We start from the raw sequence: 6908 nt of genomic DNA, 5'->3' as shown, positions 1-6908 counted from the left end.
AATTCAAAATGATTCTAAGTCATCGTCTATGGATGTATGATAGAGATAACGGTGGATGAGGGATTAAAACCTGAATTCTTTGAGGGGGTTGACGTGTTTGTTGGACATGTGTTCAGCACGAAACCATTTAGGTCTAAAAGGGTATCTAGGTGTCTGTGTGAAAAGTGTCGGCTAACTAAGTGGTTAGGACATGCGGATATAATGCTTCACCTTTACCGTAACAGGTTCAAATATGGGTATTGAATGTGGACGGAGCACGAAAAAGTGGACAAACAGGGAGTTAACAAGTTTTGCTTGAATTTCAATACGTCTGACTGTCGATCAACAAGGGTTCAGGTCGAAAGAGAACTAAACATCGAAGACATGACTTGGGAGGGGAGTCAATAGAGATGAAACGAGATAGTATTTGATGCAACAGGTGTTACAGAGGAGGAAGAAGATGAACAAGAGCTTAACCTAGAGGAAAAGATTTTTATCATCTATTAGAATCTACTGCAAGATCATGGTTTAAGGAAAGTGTTCATTTAGAGTTTTCTGCATGTGTTAGAATGATGACTACTAAGTCAGAGTCAAATCATATGCAAGAGTTTTTTGATAAGTAGACCACTCTTTGAAACGAGCTTGTACCTGTCGAGACCTCTGGCATCCCACGAAACCACTACGAAGCAAAGAAGCTAGTTTCGCACCAAACTCCAATTTTGGTAACGCGTACTTGCGTTGGCTTATAGTCATGACACCTTATAACCTGAGTCCCGAAATATGCATGAAGGACCCATACATGTTCCTAACTTGCATCATACCTAATCCCAACAATCCAAAGGCCAAAATAGATGTCTTCTTGTAGTTCTTGGTGGATGAGTTAAATGAGTTGTGGATTGATGGTGTAAAAATGTATGATATTTCAACGAAGACAAACTTTCAACTATGGGCTGCTTTGATGTGGACCATTAATGACTTTTCTACATACGGCATGTTGTCAGGTTGGTCCATCCAAGCCTGAATAGCATGCCCCATTTGTATGAAGGATATGAAGGCATTTTGGTTGCCGAATGGCGGTAAGAATTCGTGGTTTGATTGTCATCGAAGATTCCTCGATTATAATCATCCTTTTCAGCACAACAGAAACTCGTTCAAAAAGAATACAAATGAACACAAAGAGGCACCCAGAAAGTTGAGTAGTAGGCAAGTTTGGCATCGTATCAGTAGAATCCCAAAGATCATCAAAAACGGGGCAGTTTTGAGACCTCCGGAATATGATAAGGAGCATAATTGGACTAAACATAGTATATTCTGGGAGTTTTCATATTGGAGAGACAACTTAGTTCGATATTGTCTTGATGTGATGCACATTGAGAAAAACATGCTCGATAATATCATGCACACAGTAATGGATGATAAGAAAACAAATGATAACGATAAGGCACGGTTAGAATTAATGGACATTTGCAGGCGGCCAGATCTGAACTTATGGAGACTTGATAATGGACGGTGGGCTAAACCGAAGGTGGTGTTCGCTCTAACAAAGGAGCAAAGGCAAAATGTTTGTAGGTGGATTAGGGGATTGAAATTTTTTGATGGTTATGCCTCTAACTTGAGCAGGTATGCAAACGTTTCATAGGGTAGGCTTGCTGGGTTGAATAGCCATGATTGTCATGTTTTCATGGAGTCTTTGCTTCCGATCGCATTTAGAGAATTTTCAACCAACATCTGAAAATCCCTCACAGAACTAAGTGAGTTATTTTGGGAGTTATTTGCTAACAAACTTAGCATTAATGATCTTACAGTCATGGATAGGAACATTCCCATCATATTTTATAAGCTAGAGAGGATATTCCTTCCATCCTTTTTTTGACCTTATGGAGTACTTAACAGTCCACCTACCGTATGAAGCAATATTGTGTGGGCCGGTACAATTTTAGTGGATGTACCTATTTGAGATGATGATTGGTTCATTCAAGCACAAAGTGACGAACAGGGCTCGGATTGAGGGCAGCATGTGCAAAGCATTCCTAGCTAAGAAAACAGCCGCATTTTGCTCATTCTGTTTTCATCCTCATGTTGAGTCACGTAGAACAAGGGTTTCAAGGAATGATGAGAAGGGAGAATCATCGTCAGGTGGAATAACATATACAATCTTTTCCCCCAGAAGGAGCTGCAATAGGTGCGGGCAGTGACTACTGGTTAGAGCAGAAGAAAAATGATGCTGCGAATCTGCATGTGTTGCTTAATTGTGACTGGATTTCACTGTACCTCATGTGAGTTTATTAAGTCCTCGTAAATATTGCAATCAATAACATTCTAACTTCTTAATGTAATCAAAACTTATTTATCCTATTTTATCATATTGGTTGTTTCAAGAGGCAAAACCTGATACCTCATTGAACAACTTTTCTCATTGATTTAGAGAATATGTCAGCGTGCAGCTACGTGACACAACAAATCCGATACTAGTTGCACATAGTTGGGGCCTAATGAATAACAAAACTAACTACCCGATGTACAATATTAATGGATATCGGTTGCATACCTTACAGTGGTCGATAGGAAAGAAAATTGATAACACCGGAGTTTGGGTTCATGGGGATTCAGGCGAGGGTCACTCTGATTGGTTTGGTGTGTTGCACAACATAATTGAGTTAGAGTATTTATGTCGCTCTACGTAAAAGTTGTGCGTGTTTAAATGTGAATGGTATGATCTAAGTTCGCGACAAGAAACACGAAAGCACAAGGACTATGATATCGCTGAAGTTAATATAAACTAGGAAATATAGGCACTACGATCCTTTTATTCTACCTCAAAATGCACAACATGTATACTTTTTGCCTTATCCGAGTTCATGCAAGTATAATTGAGTGGTTGTGGTTAAGACTAAGGCAAGAGGCCGCATCAAGTCTGATGATAGAACAGAGGGTCAGAAACCTTACCAGATTAATGATCCAACCCCTTCAAAAATGGTGGTTGATATTGGTGACAATGGTGAGCCGATTACTCTTAGCTCTGCTGTTACGAATGATGATATCATTGACCTTGGATTACAGGACAATGTACTACCACAACAGGACGACGATCTCGAAGAAAAATACGGGGTCGATGTGGACGAAGAAGAGGAAGACAAGTTCGATGATCAGGAAACTATCTCAGAAGAGGTGGATGGTGAACTAGAGGAAGATGGTGATGAATTTGAATAGGGTTAATGTAAATATAGTTCTATGATATGTGCAATTCTTTACCAAACATTGAGAAGAACATATTATAATTAACATTATTTCAGATATATCAATTACCATATATCATTCTATACTTTTACGTTGTTTATTTGATATTTCACTTCAGGTTTAAAGCACTATTTTAATTATGTTTGTCAACAGGTTACGTTTTAAATGGACGGAAAATAATTATTTTTTTTTAAAAAAAATTATTTTCATCGCAATTTACCGACGGTATCAACCAAAGATTTTTTAAAAATCTCCAAAAAATGTTCTGTCGGAATTACCGTCGGAGAGATCTGATGGTAAAAATGGCATGAATGTATGCAACATGGCGCCAACATTATCGTTGGATTAATTTGATGGTAACTTTCTATAGATTTCATCATCCTACCCCTATATTCCGCCACTAATTCCAACGAAAATTGGCGTCGGACTACAAAAATTCGACGGTAAGGGTTTTCTGGCGAGGTTTATATCGTTGCATTACTGTCGTCGGTAAATCCGACGGTAAACTTGTTACCGTTAGATTTATCTAGAAAATCTAACGGTAAATTCGATGGTTTTCGACGACTTTCTTGTAGTGACGGTTTTTGACCTATGGTATATACAGTTGTTACCAATGCTCATAGGTAACAGTTTTTTACCTACGGCGACGGCAACCAAAAAATCATTGCCATAGTTACTAACATAGACAACGGTTTTGACAATAATTTTTAAAAAACAGTTTAGAATCGTTACTGGATAGACAACGGTTTAGAACCATTCTCTTTCATGACATAATGGATTAAAACCATAACTGGATAGGCAACAGTTTTAAGCTGTTGTAGTTTTGTTTTTCACAAATATGGTGTTTTTAAGAGCAATGCCTTTTGGTGGTGGTGGTGTTGTTGTTGTTTTTTTTTTTTTTGGCAATGGTTTTAATACCATTCCCATTTTGTAGCTACTTTTGAGAATGATTTTAACACCATTGCTTTTTGTGACTTTTGACAACGATTTTTTATAATTATATAATTTTTTACTTACAATAGTTTTCTCATAATTGAAATTAGTTCTATTTTTTTAATTTAGTATCAATAAATAACCTTAACTATTTGAATCAAATTACTAAAGAAAACTAATTGAATATGTACCATCAAATTTGATTTTTAAAGTATTATGTAAGATCCACAATCAATTATATCATCATTACAAAATAATATAATACTAGTCTAAGTCATAACTACTTCTAATTATATCATCATCATTTTTCAAAATACTATAGTACTATATCCTAAGTCATAGTAACCTCGAACTATATCATTTAATTTTGCAAAAAATACAATAACAAAAGAGAGCTGAAATATGTAAGTAGCAAATAGGTTTATTATCATGTCCACAAGTTCATGACTTTTACTCTTTAACATTTACTCTTAAAAATTTGTGACCTTAATTAAGTTTGTTTTCCCCTTCAACATGATTTTCCTGTAAACAAAACAAAAAATAGTAAATCAAATATAAAACTACACATCTCTAATACTAATAATGTTTACTAAAAATGTTTGAGATAGAGAAAGAGGACAAACATATATATATATAATAACATTCTTCTATTTAGATACACAAAACAATTAAATCAACATCAACATAAATCAATCATTATCCAATCAAGAGCTTATTACTTCTAAAGGATTTCTAGAAGTCAACCACTAATGTTCAAAAGATAACATCTCAACCAATCATAAAACTAACAATTCGTATCTAACAAACTATGTAAAGAATCTTAAACAATTAATCAATCACTAAAAATATAAGCAATTCATAACCATAATCCTAATACTAATGTTACTATGACTTCTACGACTACACACTAGCACTAACACCTATAAATCAAACAAAACCACCAAAAATATTAGTTACCACATAACAAAAGCATCTTCAACCTGTCTACTGGCACAAATTAACAAATTTGCTATCTCTTAAGAAGCCAATAAAGAAATCAACAATTATATACTTAGTGAACCTTGATAAATTTTTTCTGATTTATGACATCTAAAAATTAACAACAAAATCAATTTTATTTACATTGAACAATTATAGAGTTTTAGATTTGTGAGAGAGAGAAAAAGATAATTCATAATATATGAACAATAAAATTTCTTAAAACTAACCTAGAGAGAGTGATTGCTTCAACTTATCAGCCTTCTCAAGGTTAAAAACACAGAGGGTGTACAAGTACTTGGAGCAACGAACCTTGAACTTGACTACATCTCTGCTCTGCTTGATTTTCATAGAGTGCGCATCATTCCTACGGGTTGTGAGGAGGAAGTCCTTAATCTCATGAATTTGCTTCGGCTACATAAAACCAAACATGAGAGAAAAAAATTTGAGTACCAAACTACCAAAGAAAAAAACTTAGAGTAAGTTCTTAAATCCATTTCATCCATTTTCAAATCAAGTTATGACATTCGAATATTCTCCTCATTTTTTTGATGACATATTCTCTTGATCCGAATTTATATCTTTAATGTATAAAACCCACGTTTTACGAATAAAATACATTTTATATATTATTCTCAACTGCTAAAGTACAACACAAAATGAAAAGAAAAAACTTTACGAGCTCATAAAAACATAAAAACTCCAAACTTAAACAAAACATATTGAGAAAAGTGACACTAAAAAAATTACACACACTTCAAAATTCAAATGAGTTATAATGACTTCAAAGTCAAATTATTTATATTTAGTATCAAATCAAAATCAGAATAGCATTATACTAAAATCAGAACCAGTTACCAAATCAAAATTAGGCTTGACGATTTTCTCCGACAGGGTGGGTATCAACGGAAATTACCTACCAGATGACGGATTTGGGGGCGAAATCTCCCAGTACATAAAAATATGAAACCCTAACCTGTTTTCTCTTCAGACTCTGCTAGACCACTACAATCTATATCCACTACTCCAGTCCACTGTCCACCTCTCTTCTTCCATTTCTCACCGCTGGCTGCCGCCCCCAAAATCTCCTTACTATCGCACTCCCCTTAAACTCCCTCACTCTCGCAGATTCCCTCTCTCAAAACAGGAAACGCCATCGTCTTCTTCGTTGCGTGAGGAGCGTCGCGCCATCGCCTTCTTTGTCGCGTTAGGAGCGTCGCGCCGTCGCCTTCTTCGTCACAGCAGGAGCATCGCACTGTCACCGTTCTTGTTGCAGCAGGAGCGTCGCGCCGTCTCTGTTTAGTGAGCATCTTCGTTTTTCTTCGTCGTTTCTGCAATCTCATTTTTTGCAATTTCTGTGATCTACCTTGAAGTATTTATTAATTTATTTTCTATAATATCTGTGATTTTCTGTCATTTCTGTCATTATTATTTCATATATGTGCCTCTGTTAGTGATTAATGGGGGGTTGACATAATACTTCAATTTTTTTGCAATTTCTTTGACTAGTTCTGTGAAGTAATACCTTTAATTTTGATTTACCAAAAATCAATGAATGTTATTTACTAATTTTGATTTAACTCCACTCTTGAACTGTTACTAATCAATAGACTGTCACTAGCTCTGTGATTTGGCTCTGGGAATTACCTTCAATTTCTGCTATGGTATTTGGTTTTTTATCAATTTTTTTTCTTTATAAAAAAATCCACGGATATTCGTGGATACCCAAGTCTCCGGCGGATACGGGGTCTCCGTTACTCGTCACGGGAACGGGGCGGGGA

The sequence above is a fragment of the Arachis ipaensis genome, chromosome B06 (assembly GCF_000816755.2).
Source record: "Arachis ipaensis cultivar K30076 chromosome B06, Araip1.1, whole genome shotgun sequence".
NCBI classification, from domain to species: Eukaryota; Viridiplantae; Streptophyta; class Magnoliopsida; order Fabales; family Fabaceae; genus Arachis; species Arachis ipaensis.
This window is presented reverse-complemented; position numbering follows the sequence as displayed.